A 20846-nucleotide genomic window follows, 5' to 3' on the forward strand; every position below is an offset into this window, starting at 1 on the left:
AGTTTATGAGAATTTCAAGAATAATTAAATTTAGCATGTGAAAGGGATTTTAAAAAAAAAAATAAGTCCCGAATTTCTTAGATTACAATATGCCCTGATTAAGTGGGGTGTTACATTGTCTCGGAGGCTCTGGGAGAATCTTACCCGAAAGACTCTTTGTGGACATCCGGGTCTTCGATTGTTTTAGGATACTTCTAAGATTTTTAAGACTTTTGAATTTGATTTTTCTGAGCACCCACAGCAAGCATTTTTTAGAGTTTATTTTTTGTATTATTTTTTTTTTCTTGACTTCAAGAAATTGGTAACACAGTGAGACTTGATTGTTGCTTGAGAGAGAGAGAGAGAGAGAGTATCCAAATCGATTGCTCATGGGATACGCCTATGTGTCTGCATATACAAAAGATGAGTCTGAACACTTAAATGTCTCTTCTTTTTTTTTTTTTTTAAATAAAATCTCTTGTTAGTGTTCTTCAGTAGTATATCTCATAGGCCCCATTTGATTTATAAATTATCGAGAGAGTACTAAATCGTTAAAAATAATAAATAAAGAGCCTTAGAGCTTGAAAATCATATTATACGCCGCGATGAGTTACTTATTTGTAGGTGAAATAGACAAATTGGCTTGAGGAGCAAGCTTTTGTCTGGTTTTGCTTTTCGGCTTTTGTTTTGCCGGATTCATTGCTTCAACCCGAAGGTACTTCTGGTCTGGTCTGGATTGGGCCTGGCCATTAGGAAAATGTATTCATTATATTTTACAATATAATAATAAAATTTAGTTCACATAATATTATATTATTCATTTTTGAATTTCTCTGATATTAAGTTCTTAGATAGACAGTAATGTGCACAAGGGCCTAGCCTTAGCCTCATTTATGAAGCCCACAAAGGTTGAACTTAAAATTTAAGAGTGAAGCACAAGGAATAGACAAGTAAGAAAACCACACAAGAAGCTCCAAGGAGAGTTCCCAGGAGATTCTCTCAGTATTAAGAAGCTCCAAGAGTGTTCGAAAGGTGTCCTAGAAGGCCTCTCAGAGAATATTCTACTCCCATGATAAAAGAAGTGTAAACATACCTCTAAAATATTTTTTAAAAATTGTGTAACGAATAAAATTTTATTAAAGGGATCTGTGCTAATCTTGAAAATTCATTAATTCTTATCACTTCAAATTTACCTTAGTTATAAAGAAAAGAAAATTCATTCTTCCAAATAAGTTACTTTTACCTATTCAAGAACTCTGCAATTTCAATTGAGAATCTATCTTAAATATTAGAGTATTTGCACGAGAAATGCTTTGTACCCTCTGATCATTCACATGATCACTGTTCTGTATAATCCTTGGAGCTTGAAGATGATTTCTTTGGTAAATAAATTATTGTGTTCGAGCGATAATAATTTCCTTCTTTTATGAAAAATAAATAAAAAAGTTATACATACTAACATTCAAAATGATTTGCACACACATTACAAACAGTTGGTAATAGATAAAAGTGAAGGACACAATGTTAATAGTCCTTTGGACCTTTTAAGGCAGTGAGAGACTCTCATAACAAAGACTCTTGGGGCCTTTGGGACTGCACCACAAATTGTCACCCTACATGATTAGAAGATCATCTTAGGAGATAGGTGAATTGAGTGTTTTGACCATTTTTACAATATTAAAGAAAATATGTTTTATGGTTGATTTGAAAAGATATTTTTTATAACATAAAATGAGTTTTAGTAATTTGATATAATTTATATATATATTAAAATATTTTTCATAAAGATTAATCCAAATGTATGTAGACATAGAATATATATGTATAAATGATGAGACGCAACATTTAGAGATAAGAATAAGAAAATTGTTACAATGGCAACAATAACATTCTACTTGTTTTTCTAAATTTTAATTTACAATTCTATAAACAAATATATGCATTTGAGAAATAAACATGAAACCAGAAAGGTTAAAAATCTTTTTTTCTTGCAATGAAAATTGGAGAAATTTTGCTTGATACTAATGAGGTTAAATCAAATGAAAAAACATTGTATGACATGTGAAAAACAATATCATCAAAAATATAAAAAACAAACCACAAGAACACAACATTTTTGAATGGTTCAACCAACAAACCTAGTTTACTATCTTAGTTCCTCATTAAGTATTTTGAAAACATCCACTAAGAGACTTAGCTTTTAGGGATCAACTACAACCCATACACAGTTTTTACAGGCTTAATTAAAACCTCCATTTTTCATGGCTAAATAGAAACCCCAGCTTTTATAGGAGCAGTTGTAACCTCTGCTTTTGTAGGCTAACCAGTAACCTTGACTTTTTCAAAAGGCTCAACCGTAACCACTATTTTTCAAGGATGAGGCATAACCTCTACATTTATGGACAAAGCAGAAACCAACATACATTTTCAAGGAATGAGGTAGAACCCTTACAATCACTTGTTGGAAGGAAAAGTTACAATGAAAGCTCGCAACAAGAATTACTCTCAAAGAATTACAAATACAACACATGAGAGAATAAACAAGAGAAGTGAGAAGAATATGAAAAATAAAACACTCCACTCTCTTGTTCCTAATTTCTGGTTCAAGAAGATCTACATATTGATGAGAAACGTTAATTATTGGAGTATCAATGCAAGGATTTAATCAGATCTTCAAACTTTTTTTGAAAAACCAATAAAATGGCAGCAAAAACATAAACCAAAATCACCTTACAAGACAAGTTTTGATGTCCATATGCTAATCAAAAACTAAACCATTCCATAGGGAGTTTAGTAGGTATACCTTTTAACGATTGAAGGATGATGTAGAGGCTGTAATCCACCAATAACAGTACTTCTTGCTCCCGAACAACCTTTCGGTTAGACCAAGCCATCTCCCAAAAACATGAAAAGCTTAGTCAGTCCATACTCCGGTGAGATAGTGAATCCCAACACTCTATCTTTGTGCTGGATAGAGAGCGTAAGGGAGATATAGGTTGGGAATGAAAATGGGTTCAAAGAAAAATCTCTAAACCAGTATAAACTATCTATATGGTTGGGTTGCTATAATATCTATGGAGAAATCAAATAGGAGCAATGAAGAAAAAGGGCAATGGTTCTAAATCAAGAAGAACAAAACAGAGGCCAAGAGAGAGGATGGAACAACTTGCAAAATCGAACTTCTCTCTCGTTCTTCTCTAATTTTGTTTATATATCAAATATATAAACCCTAGATGCCCAAAACCCACCCAATTGGACAAAATCTATTAGGAGAGATAGAGGGAACCAATGGGAGACAAGAAGGACACACGTTGTCGCCTCTATTGTCCTCTCGTCATCTTCCCATGCCACATGCTCCCAAATCTGTTGCATAAGATGACAAATCAATCGTGCATTATGCTAGCAAGATTGATAGAAACTATCGATAGTTTCACCAGGCTGTCAACAGTTTTGATCCCTTATCCAAAACTTAAAGGAATTGCATCTAGGCTAGCTATTAACTTTTAATAGCACTTTCATTATCTCATAATAACACTAAGGCCCTCATTAACTCTTAACGGTATGCACGCCAACTCTTGACGATTGCTCCTTATTAATTAATCATTTAACCCGATCCATTAATTCTTAATGGCAACATCATTGACTCTTAATGACGGTTTCAGCTTTAACCATTTAGTCAACCATCACACCCGGATATGCGTGTGACCTTCTAGGTTCACAACTAAGTAGCAACCAGGACACGTCAAACTCTTTAACGTTGACGAAATATTTTGTTCTACAATGAGGATCTTTTCATCTCCTCGATGTACCCCGAAAGACCCTGAGTGACAACTATCATTATGTCAGAGCGATCCTACCAGTAATGAAGTTTTACTTCAAAATAGAACCTATTTGGGCTTTTAATTCCCATGTACTATAATCCCTCCATCAATTATCATCCTGATCGAGTGAGAGTCTTGGACTGATCAAACTCACTAACTCGATGACTATGGCAAAATCAATGTGGTAAGATTGAGATGACACATCGAAACTCTTTTCAATATTGAAACACTTTCCAATCAAGTGTACCCTGGCTAGGGGTTTCTACAATCAAGACCACCATTGATCACATAGGATGTTCATCTCACACCGGAGGTCAATGGATCCCATTAGCAATCACCTGCCTCCATATGCCACTACATAGGGACCACACAATGCATCTCCCACCCAGTAATTGGGTGGTTCTTAGTAACAACAAATCTCTGGTACCAACATATAAGATAATTGTGTTACCTCTATTCTAAGGACTAGTAACACAATCGAAGCCTATTTATGTTGGACTAAGGTAGGAGAAAGGCAAATATTAGGGCCTGAACTTGTACAACAAACTGCAGAAAATATACGACAAGTTCAGGAAATGATCCAAACCGCGTAAAGCCGGCAGAAGTCATATATGGATAAGAGAAAGCGAGATTTGGAGTTTGAGGTAGGAGATCATGTATATTTGAAAGTGTCACCTCAACATTTAGCAACGCGAGAAGGAAAGAGAGGTAAGTTGAAGCCCCGGTATATAGGACCTTATCTGATTATAAGGAAAATTGGACCTCTAGCTTACTGTCTGGAACTTTTTCTTAGCTTGTCCAACATCCACGACGTTTTTCATGTGTCTTAACTTCGGAAGCATATATTGGATCCAACCCATGAAATTTGAGTAGAGACAATCAAGCTGAAAGATAATTTGACTTATTCAGAGTCACTCGAACAAATCTTGGATTGCCATACCAAGATTTAAGGAGTAAATTCATTCCTTTGGTGAAGATTCAGTGGAGAAATCACACTGAGGAAGAGGCAATGTGGGAGCTCGAGGATACTATTAGGGAGAAATACCCCCAATTGTTCAAGGAAATGGAAATATAATATAAACTTTTTATGGTTTTATAAGAATTCTACCAAGGGTATTGAAATAAAAGGACGATTGTGAATGATATATTTACTCTTGAAATAGTATAGACTATTTATGGATATGTGTGACCGCCTATGGAGAGCTACAACAAGAAATTCTAGAAAAGATACGTCGCACATTGCAGGCGTGGACGTATGGTAAGCACAAATTAGGATAGTTAATGTGTTTGGATGATGATATTATTGACAATTAAAGGTAATAACCATTGACTTAAGGAAAAAAACCCATGGCAATATCTTGGTTCAGATGGGATCATTTGAAATAAGGTAATGGGCTATGTTTTTCCTTAGTTACTTGATTGGTTGGGTGAGAATTTTGAGGATGAAATTTCTTTAAGGAGGGGTTTATGTAATACCCGAAAATTCCTTCAGGGTTTAAGTGTAATTTTTATGGGCTTAAATGTAATTATTTTGGGGTAAAAGTGTAATTTTTCATAGTCATGGGGTTAACTATAATTTTTTGGAAACGAAAGACTTGAGGGCAAGGGGTCAAAGTGTTAGGAAGGACAAAATTACAAGTTATAGAGTGAACACTACAAGAAAATCGGGTCTGCAGGTCGGTCATCAGCCATCGACGTCCCATCGTCGTTGTAGGGTAAGAGGCAGCCCATTATGGCCTAAAGGATAGGTTTAGCATTGTGGGGCTACTTGATTGGTTGGAGATTCAGCCGAAAATGTCTACAAATAGCTGGGTATGGCTGAGGGTTTCTTCATTCAAAACTTGGGTTTAAATCAGTGGTTTTTAGAAAAATCGTGAGGATTGGATAGAGGGTTTTTGTTCTAGAGGTAGCAAGGATCGTTTCTGGAAATTTTGAAGCATTTTGGTGTTGGTTTCAAAGGGTTTTGGGGTGTGATTGAAAAATCAGACTTCGCCAAAACTAAGCTTTAATCGACCATTTTCAGGTGTTTTGGCCGGAATCTCAGGCCAGTAGTTATTCCAGTGTGTTCAGGGAGTTGAATAAGCCAAGAAAGAAGGAGAAATTGAGAGGAAATCAGGTTGGACCAGTCATCGACATTGAGAAAACAACTATTGAAGATGACCAAAAAAAATGTGTGGGAAACACGCAGGGCGCATGGGCCACGTGTAGGCGCGTGGGAAGGTAAGGAAAAAGGGAAAAAAAAGAAAAAAATAATAAGAAAAATTGTGAAATTTGTTTGAAAAATTAGGAAATGTTGTTTTATTGATATTCTAAAAATTTTGGTCAGGAAATATACCCACACACGCATTTTGAGGTAATGCGCGTATACCAAGGTAGGCCGATAAGCTTGAACAAGGTAAGTGATTTTTTCCAAAAATTTATACATGATATGTTTGCCTAAATTAAGCATTATTTTCATGAGGGTTGCCAAATTACATACAATTTACATACATCTTTTCATTTGGTATGATATTGTTGGGATATCGATACTTGTGATGGGGTGGGATGTTACCCTCATAGTGTAGCCACATTTTCCCAACAGGTGTTTCCGGATACCACAGGAGTCTCCCGTGCTGGTGATGGATTTCCCCAAGGGTGAATGCTGGGGTGATTGCCTAAGGTTCCGTGCCAGGGCTAGAATGCAAGTCAAACCTACACCAAGGTGTTTGTTTATTCATGTCCATGCATCATTCATTCATGAAATTGTTTAACCCTCATTTAGAAGTTTTATCTTATAGTATTGGACTTTTGTTCCTAAAATATTTCATGTTCTAGATGAGACGAGTAGGCAGAAAGGTAAAGAGGTTACTGAAACTTGAGCATGTTGGTAGACATGTAGTGAGTCTTACGCCAAGGCTAGGACAAGTTGTTTTGTTATTTTGTACTTATCTTATTGACGATTATTGTAATATTATGATTGTTGAACCGTTTGTATGGATTTACTTATATTACAAATTACAAAATTTTGTTAGGTTCTGATTCTACTTTCGCTAATAGATAAATTGCCATTTCTTAGCTCTGCATTGGGAGTGTTGAATTTACGTATGCATGTTTGAGGATTTTTTACGATATTTGGGGGTGGTAATGAGAGTAATTGTAATGACCTGGAGGTCCAATACAAGATAGGAACCAAGCACAACTCGAACTAGATCATTTTTTTTTCTTTTTTTTTAATAGTACAAATTAACCTTTATCATTTACATTCCATTAGGCCATTCCGAAAGGGAATATGATAACCTCCAAATCAAAAAATACAACAATTAGAATGGCATAAATTAACCAGTCGGCAAACACTCCCAAAACCTTTTATTCAGGTGAGTTCTGTACATATCTAACCCAACCCATCATGCTCTACTAGGACCCTTTTCATCCTTCGCTTTACCTGCACCTGGAATGTTGTGAAGAGAAAGAATGAGCCGCAAGGTCTAGCAAGCATAATACAATGAAATAGAGCATGAGATATATCGTAACAGAGACTTAAGAAAACAATAACAAGCAATATATATATATATATGGTAGGATCGTGGTATAGAATAATACAAGTAGAATTGCAACATAAACATCATGGACGGAATTACAATCGAAACCAGTACATTCTACCCAAATAACAACTCCTACCATAATGGACAAGGCATACTCCAGTAGCCTTGCTACTATATAGTCTCTGAAACCCATCTAATGCTCTAAGCACAACTCTCATTATCTTGAGGTATCACACATTTATGTTACAAAGCAATCCACTTTGGGCCTATAAATCCAATCCACTCTACAGCACTAGCACCTGTCTGTGATGCCACACGCTAAGTATGCAGTGGCCCCATCATAGTCGTGCTCTCAATCCATTCTCAATTTTGCAGCGCTAGCCCACACCCATGATACCACACGTTGATATGCCATATTTTTTATCGAGTATAATCGGTACCATGCATAGCTTTAGGTATGGTGGAATCTCCAAGAGGTGTCGTTGTGGGGTCCTACCCTATCAGTCTTACGCAATATCAAGTGCCACTATGGGGTCCTTCCCCCCATCAGTCTTACACGTCTTTTGATTTTTTTACCACCACCATAGTCTACATTTGCACCTGAATTCATAGGATTCCTCTTATCCCTTCCCAGAGTTGTAATTGATAATTGTGGACCATCTACCACCCCCACCCTAATCTGTACTAGGTGGTATCACGAGCTGTAGCTCCCGTGGTCGTCACACGCCATCGACATCAAATGTGGACCATCATCCAACCCCCGCCCTAGTCTGTACTAGGCGGTATCATGAGCCGTAGCTCCCACGGTCAGGCACAAACCTACCGGCGTTAAATGTGGACCGTCATCCACCCTCGCCTTAGTCTGTACTAGGCGGTGTCATGAGTCGTAGCTCCCACGGTCAGGCACAAACCTACCGGCGTTAAATGCGGACTGTCATCCACCCCCGCCTTAGTCCATACTAGGCGGTATCATGAGCTGTAGCTTCCACCATCAGGCACAAGCCTACCGGCATTACTAAGATATCCTTTGTTCACAACCACGTTTAATGTCATACAAAATAATTCAAAGTGCACACATGTATGCCACCATATACTATGTATCCTTACTTCTGACCACATAGAGTAATGCATTTTCACAATGCTATTAACTCCTATCTTAGCCAAAATAATTTCATGATAGAACCCCCCTCTAACATGCTTTAATACATTCCATGCACCCCTAAGGTTCCTCATGCGCAAGCACCTCAACAAACTCCAAATATTGGTTGAAGATAACTAGATCTTATTTTAAATCGATTCTAGATAATCCAAATCTTGGTTAAATGATCTGAAACTTATACCAAAACAAATATTATCAAGTCTAGTTTACAACGCTTTAAACAGTTTGTCAATCCGATGTCTATACAAAAAGTTATGGCCAAAACTGTATAAGGTGCGCAAGCTGACTCCAAGTTTCGAAACCTACGAAACAAGTTTCGAAACATAGAAAATAGAGAGTTATATTTCGAAACCTACATGACATGTTTCGAAACCTGGCAACGGGAAACACCCAGAAACTGCTCGCAGATGCCCCAAAACTCTTCAAACCCACCTCAAACCCTCCAATACTCCATCAAACTCCAATCACACCATTATCCCTCATCCCAAAGGGTGCTACAACCTCTATATCAAGACCCAAATGAAACCAATGAAATTAATTTGAGAAAAAAGAGGTTTTTACAAAACTTTTGACATAGGAGGCTATACAACATTCCTTTAAGAAAAATCATAGAGATTTGATTGACTACATCTATAATACCCCATATTTTTGTGAAGATGCCACGTATTTTAAGTCAGTTTAAAATACCGAAAATATGTTTGAATTGGCAACGAATGACCAAATCAGTCGTAGGGAGTACCCTAGAGCTTAGATACCTAAGGTTAAAGGTATATTTTTGATGAGCGTCTCGAGGCGAGATTTATGACGCTGAAAGAAATCAAATCAGAAATGGTTTTCGGTTAAGCTAAGTTGTAGCCTAAAAAGACCGAATGATGGTAAGGGGCTTCCGAAAAATTGTGTATATTGAGTAATTTTGAGTTATTAATTTTGGGATTTTAAGTATCTCGATAAATTTGATGTTTGAGGGTGTAATTGTAATTAGAAAATTATCCAAACGAAATAAGGATGAAATTAAGAGCTTATGTGGTAAAAGATTGAAGTTGAGGACTTGAAATAAGGGCTAAAGTGTTATTTGAAAGAAGTTTGGGGTTCTAGCTTGGATTCCAAAAGTTTAATTCATTCTAGTTTTGGATTTCAAAAGCCACTCAATTATGGCTTTGAGTCTTTGGAGTCCATGGTTAAGATTTTAACAAGTGGCATAATGTGATTGGTTGGAGAAATCTATAAAAAGGCACCATGGGGGGTTCTTCACAAATCATTCCAATCAAGTTTGGGGAGTGAAGCAATCTAAGAGGAGGATCTTGATCTAGATAGAGAGAGAGAAGGGAGTTCGGCAAGAAGGCGGGAAGAAAGCGGCGAAGAAGCGGCGGAGAACGAGCCTCGTCGGAGTTGCGGGTCTTCGCCGGAATTCGCCAAAATCAGTCAGCAAAAAAGTGAGTTAAGTCCGATTTTTTTTGATAATCCTGTAGAGGGGGGAGAGAGGGTCGCGTAGGTTCAAATGGGGGTCGAATCGGAGTTAAAACGAGGGAGATATGGCCGAAATACCAAACCGAGGCCTTGCTATTCGAAATCTGCTGCCTGCGCGTGAGTTACACGCGCCGAAAAATGCCTGCGCGTGAGGGCGCGTGGCCCGCCTTTCCAGGGCACGTGAGGGTGCGTGAGGGGCTTATTTTTCTCTAAATTTTCTAGTTATACCCCTAATTTTATACCCTTCAACCTTATGTAAAAATATTTGAGTTTAGGTTTACCAAAACGTGTGTTTTCTACAGAAACCTAGGCCGTTTGCAGTGAAACCGTACCGTTTAAGAGATAAACCAACAAGGTGAGACTCTTATACTCCAAATCCTATTTTTTATTCTCTTATGAGAGACTTCTATTGCATGAGACGTGTTTCGTGAAGTTCTTACACATAAACACTTGTCATTCTCTTACGTGAAATCATGTTGCATATATGAACTGTACTTTTCTGAAAAATATATGCTGTTGGTTTTTCTTAACTGTTGCATTTATAAAATTGGTGTGGCCATACTGTTGTACCTATTTGTTGTTGGCCGAGGGCAAAAGTCGGATATCCCCCGAGAGGCGCTATGCATGCGCCATCGAGAAAGCTCTCATGGGGAAGACCGTGAGCCTAAGGGACAACAGATGTGGTGCTTGCATGAGTGCTATGAGGTCGGGCCGAAGTGACATGGTTAGGGACCTCCCGAGAGGCGCTATGCGTGCGCCATTGAGAAAGCTCTCGTTGGAGGAGGCTAACGTGTTCACGAGGCATTTCGGAGTAGTTCTCGTTGTCTTCTCATACATTTTATATCTGATCATGCATCGATATAAACTATTTTTTTTTGGAGTTTCTCACTAGAAGATTCATCTTCTAATTGGACTATGTCCCTGGAATATTCAAATGTTCCAGGTTCGACGAGCGGCTCTAAGGGAAAGAAGGTAGCTGAAGAATAAGTTTAATTTGCTGTCTATAGCATGTTTAGAATATTTTCATTTATATGCGAACCTATGTATGTCTTGGATATGTTTAAGACGTTCAGTTATATCTTGCGAGAGATGATGTCCATGTAATTCATTTTGTAAACGTCTTGAACAATTTTATGATAAATAAAGTATTATGGTTGTGAACCATATCAGGTTCGATCTAGTTTCCGCATTAGAGATTTTAACGCCTGTCTTAGCTATTCGATTATTGGGTTTGTTAAGCTGAGAAGGTGTAAATTTGGATTTTTGGGATATTGTGTGATGTATGACAGCTATTGTGATATGAAAACTTTTTATATTCCCGAAATCCTAAGTCATAACACGCTCAAGAAATTAGGGGTGTTACAACATCCTCCACACATCAAGCCCAATGAATAGGATGAGGAAGAAAATAGAGGAACTTGCCTTGCTCAAATGGAAGATCCTTTGAAGGAAGAGATGTTGAGCTTCAGAAACTCCACCAAAAGCTCTTGATCTTGACTACCAAACCCACCCTTGAAGCTCCAAGATGAAGAAAAAGAAATTGGGAGAGAAGGGAGAAAGGAGAAGAAAGAAACAAGAGGGAGAGAAGAGTTAATGGGCTTACTCTCTCTCTCTCTTTTTCTTTTTTATAAAATCCCTTCATTTCCATTTTGGCCTCCCACCATAATACAAATGCCTTCCTTGCCCCTTATTTTCTTTTTCTCATTTAAATAAATGGAAATGCATATAAATATACACATACAAGGCCCCAATCGACAGCCCCATTTGCTTCCAATTTCCAGCCCACAATTGTAGACTTTTCCACATTTGAATTTTCAACCACTTGGCCTCTGACTTTTCAACAACTCTCTTACTTTAAATTTTTTAATTCTACTCACTTGGCTTTACTTAAACCTTCACACACACACACAATTTATTCATTTTGACTTTTGCAACACATTAAACATTCTAAACATTTATATTATCCACGCCCAAAATACGCCACATATAAAAATAATTCAAAAATGTCAAAATATTTCAGACCCCCTTATCGGGTCGTTACAGTAATAATGTGTTTGATGGAAATAAAAAAAAAATATTCTAACATAATAACATGCCCTAAGAAAGTGGGGTGTTATAGTAAGTGACACAACTAGTGTAGCTAGTGATACTAAGAAATGATTGCCAAATGGATTAACCAGGTGTTACAAGAGAAATGGTCGCATTAGCACTAGTTATGGCATTCCAAAATTTGAGAACTTATTTCCAATCTCATTTCATTATTGTTATGATAAATCAACATTTTCAATAAATAAATTTATTTTTGTGTTCAAGCAACATCAGAATACATTATGATTTGGCAACATCTTATGAGTTTTAAATTAGTATTATTTATTTTTTTATATTAATAGGAATTACTATTTGTCAAATATATATAATAATTCATAAATTAAAACGCAAAATAAACATATAAAAATCAGTATATATTTCTTCAATATAAGATACATAACTCAGCAATCATGTCCTCTCAAGTACTTTTCTACAAAGCAAAAAAAAGGACTTCTTGTCCACCTATTATGGAGCAATGGAAATTATTGGAGAGAAGACACCTTGAGGACTTGTGATAAACCAAGCTAATCATTTAAGTTCATTATGTTAAAATGTTGATAAAAATAAATATAAATTATCTTTATTCGGGTTAAGTTAATCTATCATCATTAATTTATTTCATTTTAATGTTATTCCATCGTTAAACGTCACAATAGGAGATTACATATGAATTCTCATATACAGCAATCTGTTCATGTCATAACACGTGGACGTAGGTGTACAATGAATGGTTTACATGCGTAGGCAGGTAGGGTGACTTGAATTGGCAGAGCTGGATCCCGAAAGATAGAAAGGTTAGGTGAATGGCTATGGCTTAGGACCCTTTCTCTTTCAAGTGCCTTTCACTCCCTTGGAAGAAAGATAGAAAGGTTAGGTGAATGGCTATGGCTTAGGATGGACCCTTTCCACTTTCAAGTCCCTTTCACTCCCTTGGAATTTGTTCTAATCCCCTCCCCCAATTGGTTTCTAAAAAGAATATGAATAGCTTAAAGATTATTTTGTTAGGGCTCACTTGGTGGTGATGGACTCGAATCTACACTATTCATTTTTAGTACTTGTCAATGGCATAAACAATAACAAAACTCAACAAACAATAACAAAACTCAACGTGGCTTGAACTCACAAGGTGAGAGGCGTGTATTGCGCCAACCACTAATAAGATATCAGTTTGAATGGTAGTTGCACTTTGCTTCTCCCCCAACATTGTCACCAATGACTTTTTATGAGAATTGTCGATTTTTTTTTTTTTTCACTTTTAAAAAACAATCAATTTGCAATAAATTTAGCAATGGATTTTTAATTAGTAACAAAAATCAGGTCGTTAGAAAAATGCTCATTTGGAAAATTTGTGTCGTTTTTCTTATTACATCACAAATGGGCAACGAACTTTTTTGTCCGCCACTAACAATTTAAGACTACATCTATAAAGGAAACTTAGATTTTGATGGGTTTTTAATTGACACTAATTTCAAAATATTGGACCCCACCTTGAATTAATAATACACATGTAATGATAATAATAAAAAAAACATCCACGACGAGGAATGTGTAATTTAGATAAATATTAATTACATGATATCACAATAATGTGATGAGCATATCCATCATATAGTAAATATAAAAATAAGTTGTAAATCCCATCCTTCATATAGAAAATCAAAATCAAAATTTAATAAAAATAGTATAATAATTTATTACGGGGTGTTTTAAATTTTTCTAAGTCTTAAAGCATCTTGCTGATGAATCCTAGTTCCCTAGAGAGTCTCTAGGACTATAGCTTCTCGAGCCCCCAAAAGGTCCCCTAGGAATGGCTGGCCATTTTCTTTGCATGAGTTCAAAGATGCCCTTTGGGTCTCCCAGACCCACGTTGCCTGGTGGCCCCGAAGCCCTCTTCAAGATCACCCGAAGACATCTCCAAACCCTTCGACCTCTCTACATGCATTCCCCGTAAGTGTCCGAGGATTCGACCGTGGGCCCCACCTATTGTCTATAAATATTCACCTCCTCCAAGGCAAACAGACTTCTTCTTCGGATCATTTGAACCTTACTCTTTCTCTCTTTGGAAACCATCCGAACCTTACCCCTCTCTCACTCTTTGGGACATCGAAACGAGCACATAATACTTACATTGGACATTCACATACATATTCTGGGACATTCTTCTTGGACTATTGTCTGACTTGGACATCAGAGGGCCTACGCAGAGGAGGCTCCTGCGTGCCTTTCTAACGCCCTTTGTGCTTGCAAACTAAGGCAAAGCCTTACTCCTCGAAGACCCAAAGGCTCGTTTTCCCAAAGACTCATCGGGGCATCCATCTATCATTGCCCCGAAGACCCTTCTAGGTAAGCCATCCCAAAGGTCCTAAAGAACCCATCCGTGGTCCTGTTGCTTTGGCCTTTAAGGACTGCAGCTCCGACCCAGACTTGATTGACCTCGCTCACGACATCTCAAACCCTTTGCCTTGGTGAAGGACTATGCTTTGATTGTTTTCAAGATAAATAAATGTAATTGTTGTTGTTTAGTAACAACACAATTATAATATAATATCTCAAAATAGGGGTACAAACCACATATACAACAAAAGAATCAGTGTATCGCCATAAAATATGCCCATACAACAAAATACCAAATGAAAAAAATACTAGAAGTCCATACTGAAAGACCAACTACAATGATATCAACATACTTGAAAATTGTTAAATAATAGATTTGAGTTCTATGAACTCACGAGTAGTATTCTAAAATGCGCTAGGCGCTAGTCAAGTGCCAGACTGAGGCCTAGGGGGACTATTTTTTTTTTTTTTTAAGTTTTTGATGTAATTTCATATTATTTTCAAATAAATCAAAATTAAAAGACAAATAATATATATATATATAAACAAATCAGATGGACAGGTTGGTGGAGAAACTTATATATATGTTTATATATATAAACTGGGGTGATGGCTAGGAGGGAGGAAGTGATGAATCACATGATAGATCTATGATTCAAATATAAAGACTTTAGTTTTAATGATGAAAAACATCTCTTGCTTTTGCGAAATCTTTTATATTGAAAATGATTTGTCATTATCAAAATATCTTCAAAGCTTAATCTTCAAAATATCTTAAAAGTCGTTAGTCATTTCGTTCCAAAAAGAAGCATTTGTTTCAAAATTCAGTAAGCCATCTGTCGACTGGTCAATATGACATATCGACTGTTTTTCAAATTTTGGCTCAATCGTTGACTGATGGTTTTTAATCTGTCAACCGACAGAATGATGGTCAATTGAAATACCTTCATCTATCAACAAATTCCTTATCATCTGTTGACTGATCCTTTGTGTTAACATGCATCTGTCGACCGATGCCTATGCATCTATCAACTGGCAGTATATCTCTTTTGAAGTATGGCTTCATCTATCGATCGATGTTTAAACATCTGTCGACCGATCTTATATCTTCACAAGGAACTGTCGACCGATGCTCTTGCATCTGTCGACTGGCAGAATGCCATTCCTTGTTGTTTCTTTGGTGAGGAAGCCATCTGTTGATCGATGCCTATGCATCTATCAACTGACAGAATGCTTATACAAGGAACTATCGACAGTCTCAAATGATTTATTGACCAGTTTTTGAATTTTTACTAATCTATTGACCGATGCCTTACATCTGTCGACTGTTTTCTTCGTAGAGACACATAACAACTAGTTCATCTTTTGCACTCAAGTGCTCTCTCCACTTGTAACGACCCGCTCCCACTTACGGGTGCCACTAGTAAATAATCAACCAGATTACTCACCTATCAAACCACAACTGAAGGGTTGGACTATGTTTCAACAGGAAACGCCCTAGGTGGGAACTAGGCTTCGTCCTTCCCTTCGCTCCACTCAGGAATCGGTCCTAACTGAATCAAGAAGACACAGCGGACTGAGACCCGAAACCGAGTGAGCTTCACCTCTCTTCAGCTCGCCCCATAGCAAGCCAGAGGTGACCCAGGCACAAAGCTAGCATACAAACACTTCGCTGAGTATTGGGGATTTATGAGAACATACCTCGCTGATCTTTACTCGATCCGAACTTGGCTTCAATAACCCAAGCCATATATATAATGAACAATTTCACAATCATTTATCACTCTACGATGATTACAACAATTAGATACAACCAACTCTCAACAAGTATACATTTACTCACAAGGGTATCAACACATCACACTACATGACTACGTACAAGGGGTAATAAAATACAAAACTCGGGCAACACAGCTAGTTGCCACAACAGCCTCCTGGCGCCATCCCTGCTTGTATCCGGACTTGCATCATCTACACATGAGGTAAAACCTCATGAGTCATAAAGACTCAGTAAGGGTGCAATGCATGTAAATATGAGTATAATCATGTTTATGTATGCCAAATGCATGCAAATGAGGCTAGGCTCACACATCCTCACAACCGACTAAGGTTTGAGGCATCAACCTATCAGCCCCCACCACTAGTCCTCCTTATGGCCATAGGTCCACTAGTTCATGCATCACACAAGATATAACCACTACATGCCAGTGCAACATAAAAACATTATCAAGCATATTTACCAACTTGCAAGGCCACCTCCACATGGGGCCGTCCCTTACCTGAATCGAAGCTTCAACTCTGCCTCGGCACGAACTCCAGCCCAAGCTTTGAGCTCTTCTAGGATCACCGCCTCCCCGGTCGAACCTAGATACAAATACATACAATATCCAACTCCATTAAAATCCGGCATTAACCCAATGCCCTCAATTTCGCCACACATCGCAAAATCACCATCAACACTATCTTCAAACAACCAACCACGGCATACATCAGCCGTTTAATAAATTCCAAACAACCCCAACCCAGGGTTTAATCCAACAATTAATTACTCTACACAATTTAATATCTCACATAAAGGAAATATTTTTAAAAGAAGTAATTAACTCACCTCAGTTAATTTGGAAGAGAAAATCGGTCAATCGCTCATACCGGCATTGCCTCATTTACTGCCATCTCAAGCCCAAAATCTCCATTTTCAAGCTTTCGACACGCTCCTTGTGCCCCAAAATAGTTTCCAGACTCTTCCCCCATTTTTCTAGAATTTTTTTAGGATTTTCTCCTATTTTTTCCCATTTTTCCAGAATTTCTTTATTTCTTTTCTATATTTTTTTTTCTATTTTATTTCTCCTTCACTGTTCATCTTCTCCTCCATTTCTCCTCTCTGCGGCTGCTTCTTCCCCGTGCACATACAGGGTCGCGCCAGCTGCTACGCACGGCTGCCCACCAGCCACCGTCGCTGGCCTTCGCTGCCATCACTTCCGGCCAATGGCCGGCCGCCTCTAACCGCCGCATCACTTGCTGCCAGCGTCCTTCTCCCCTACGCGTTGTAGCCATGGCCGGTCGACGAAGCTTCTGGCCGCCTAGCCGCGACCGCCCGCTGGTTCTCCGATCGCCTTCGGTCATCTCCGATGCTTCCTCGTGCCTTTGCGACTGCCACCAGCCTCCTCCGTGCATCCCCTGCCGCTAACCAGTAGCTGGAACAGCAGCGAAGCTGCTGCCATGGCCGCTCGCCTTTGCTGCTCTCGGTCTTTCGCAGCAAGCACAGCGTCGGCCACCACTGCACGGTTGCTGTTGCTGCTTCTTCGCGTCCCCATGGCCGGTCGGCTTTGCATCTCTCGGCCACTACAATAGCAGCTCGAAGCTGCTTCTTCCATGGCCGAGCTCGGCCATCACTCTCTCGCGAGCTCCATCTCGATCTCGGCCTCTCGCGATCTCACTCTCGTGATCTCTCTCCCTTTCTCCTTTGCTTCCCGAGCTCTCTCTCGGCTCTACACTTTCATTGCCATTTTACAGAGACACAAGTGAGGAAGCTTCAAGGAAGCTTCCTCTCCTCTTTACACGCACACACAGCATGTATCTATATATATATATCACATATTACACATTAAACCCTCATAATTCCCAAAATTCCACTTAAGCAATTAATTAATTGCATTTTAGGAATTATTAATTACTCTTGGGCCTCCCAATGCTTAAATTAATTATAATTAAGCCACCCAAAATCTTGGTTTAATCGAAATTAATGACCGACCGCTACTCGGGAATACCGACCTTGTCCCTGCGCTTGCACGGGACCTTTTATTCGATCCGAAAACACTTAAGGGTTGCCTTACTCAGAAAATCGAACCACTCCTAGGGTCCCCTCAGCTTCCAGGAGGTCCCCTCCGACTATTCGGTATTGGCACCCACCCGGGCTTATACAAAAATTTATTTCGAAAATTATTCTCGGTCGGATTGCTTTTAGCGCCATTATCCTCATCCCGAGATGCTCATCAATCTCTTGCCCTCTTCCTTGGACATCCAAGTCCCGAGGCACTCCCAGCCGCCAATTCGGCAAATTTCATTAATAAATTACTCGAATTTGACTTTTGGCCTTCCCGGACCACCCGAGGCCCTACCAAAATAGTCAAAACTTATTTATTTTTAATACCATGTAATACCAGGTATTACACCACTGACAACGGCTTGATTCAAGCATGGGCTTTCAAGAGGCTCTAAATACAAGTCATTTGGAGATTTCTAGTCATTTGAATACAAGTCATTTTAATTTTTACTAATCTATTGACCGATGCCTTGCATCTGTCGACTGTTTGCTTCGTAGAGACACATAACGACTAGTTCATCTTTTGCACTCAAGTGCTCTCTCCACTGACAACGGCCTGATTCAAGCATGGGCTTTCAAGAGGCTCTAAATACAAGTCATTTGGAGATTTCTAGTCACCCCAAGCAATCAATCTACAGGCTCCCAAGTGCTAAAACCGTTATTGTGCTTCATTGGTAAAGTTGTTCTTTTTTCAAGGCATTGTATTTATCTTGTGTAATTCTTTTTCATGCCTTGTCTTAATCTTTGAGAGAACTTGTAATTGAAAATATTGTTTCTCAGATCCTCTCGTATATTGTAACAATTTGTATTATCCTAGCGTGTCTTGCTAGAAGACCTACTTTTTTGTAGGAGGTTTTTGGGATACCTAACTTTGCCTAGAAGACTTGCTTGTTCAAGCAAGATGTTTGTATCTTCCTAGCTTAGTGCTAGAGGGCCTATCCAGTGTGGTATGAGAGTTATAGTATTATGCTTGAAAATCCTTAGTGAGAAGTTAAGGTAGTGAATTAGGCTTAGTTAAGCCGAACTACTATAATTCCTTGTGTTTTCCTGTGCTTGTGACATTTACCTCTTCATTCTTTTAAGCATTTTATTATTTCTTTCTTGGTTCATATATTTAAAATTTTCATTAAGAAATATTTCATATTTTTCATTCTTGTGTTCTCCATTGTCAAAACAAGATTGTCTTAAATACGGTTGATACCTCATCATGCAATTTCAAGATCTTGAGGTTTAACAAAGCCGTAGTCTTCATAGACGACATCTCCTTTTATCAAAAGAATTTTTAAATATACCAATTCACCCCCTCTTGGTACTTGTCGTAGACTCCTCAAATCTAACAGGAAGAATGTAACACCCCATATTTTTAATACAATGAGAATCTAAACACCATTATTACATGCTATGTACATCACTCAGGCATTTTAGGAAATCCTTTATCAGTGAAAGTAAGGATGCCAAGCTTAAGAGCTAGGATTTCCAGTAGATCTTCTTATTACAAGTTCAAGTAGGACTTAGAATCCATGATATCTCCATTACATGCCTATAATACAAGCATGGATTAATATTCTCACAACCCCAAAAGCTCAGGAAAGGGAAGCAATCCACACTTTACATAGGGGAAATAGAAATAGATTCAAGACTCCCAATAGTTCTTGTTACACCGTACTTGAAATACAAAGTTTTATATATAAAATATTGACCACAAGGATTTTATGCTGAGCCTCGATCACTTCCTTTTTGATTCTCTTGCTTGTCTCTCCAGAACCTGGCAGGTCTATTATACTTGGAACGTTGAATGTTCCAAGGGTATGAAACACCCAAGTTAGATAGTTATATCTAAGTGAGATGGTTCATGGAGTCAATGAAAGTGCATGGAAAGGTAGAAAATAAGATGTTATGCAGTTATAGAAATCTCGCTTGTGGTAACAATGCCAGTGTGTAGCAATCACCCCCGCAGTCATCATGGTAATTCCTTGGCCCATCGTAAGGAACGCAAGGGCATGTGATCATTGCAAGATCACCCATGATGTGCCAAGGTGTTGTAATCACCCCCGTAGTCATCATGGTAATTCCTTGGCCCACCGTATGGAACGCAAGGGCATGTGATCACTGCAAGATCATCCATGATGCCCCAACAACTAGCCACAGTTACCAAACGCCATAAAACATGACAAAACAGAAGGGATATGCACAAACTGAGAGAAATATGTCATGTAAGCCACAAGCCATTCACAAATGAACCAACAAATGTCCAACATGAAACAAGTAGATGAAGGAACCACTCACGCCATGATCACAAAATGCCATGATACATGCAAAATAGGGAGGATATGCTCGGAAACAAGGAAACCATGAAACGCAAGCCACAACCACTTATAAATGAAGTTAAGAGTGATCAAGTTGAAGCAAGAGACATGCAAAAATAGTTTACATGCACAAGAACCACTCACCGAAGCTTCTCACTTCTCAGTTGCGAAGTTTAAGGCCAAACGTCGCTCCAAGTGAGTTGTTTTTGTAAAAAATCGAGATCTTTTGGTAATCAAACCTAGAATATTTTTGGATAGGTAGGTAAACATTAAAAATAGGAGTTTACATGCAAAATTTCAAGCCTATATGAGCTCTCACGCGCTCACATGCGTGGCCACAAGGGGCTG

Source organism: Diospyros lotus, chromosome 12 (assembly GCF_014633365.1).
Source record: "Diospyros lotus cultivar Yz01 chromosome 12, ASM1463336v1, whole genome shotgun sequence".
Classification (NCBI taxonomy): Eukaryota; Viridiplantae; Streptophyta; class Magnoliopsida; order Ericales; family Ebenaceae; genus Diospyros; species Diospyros lotus.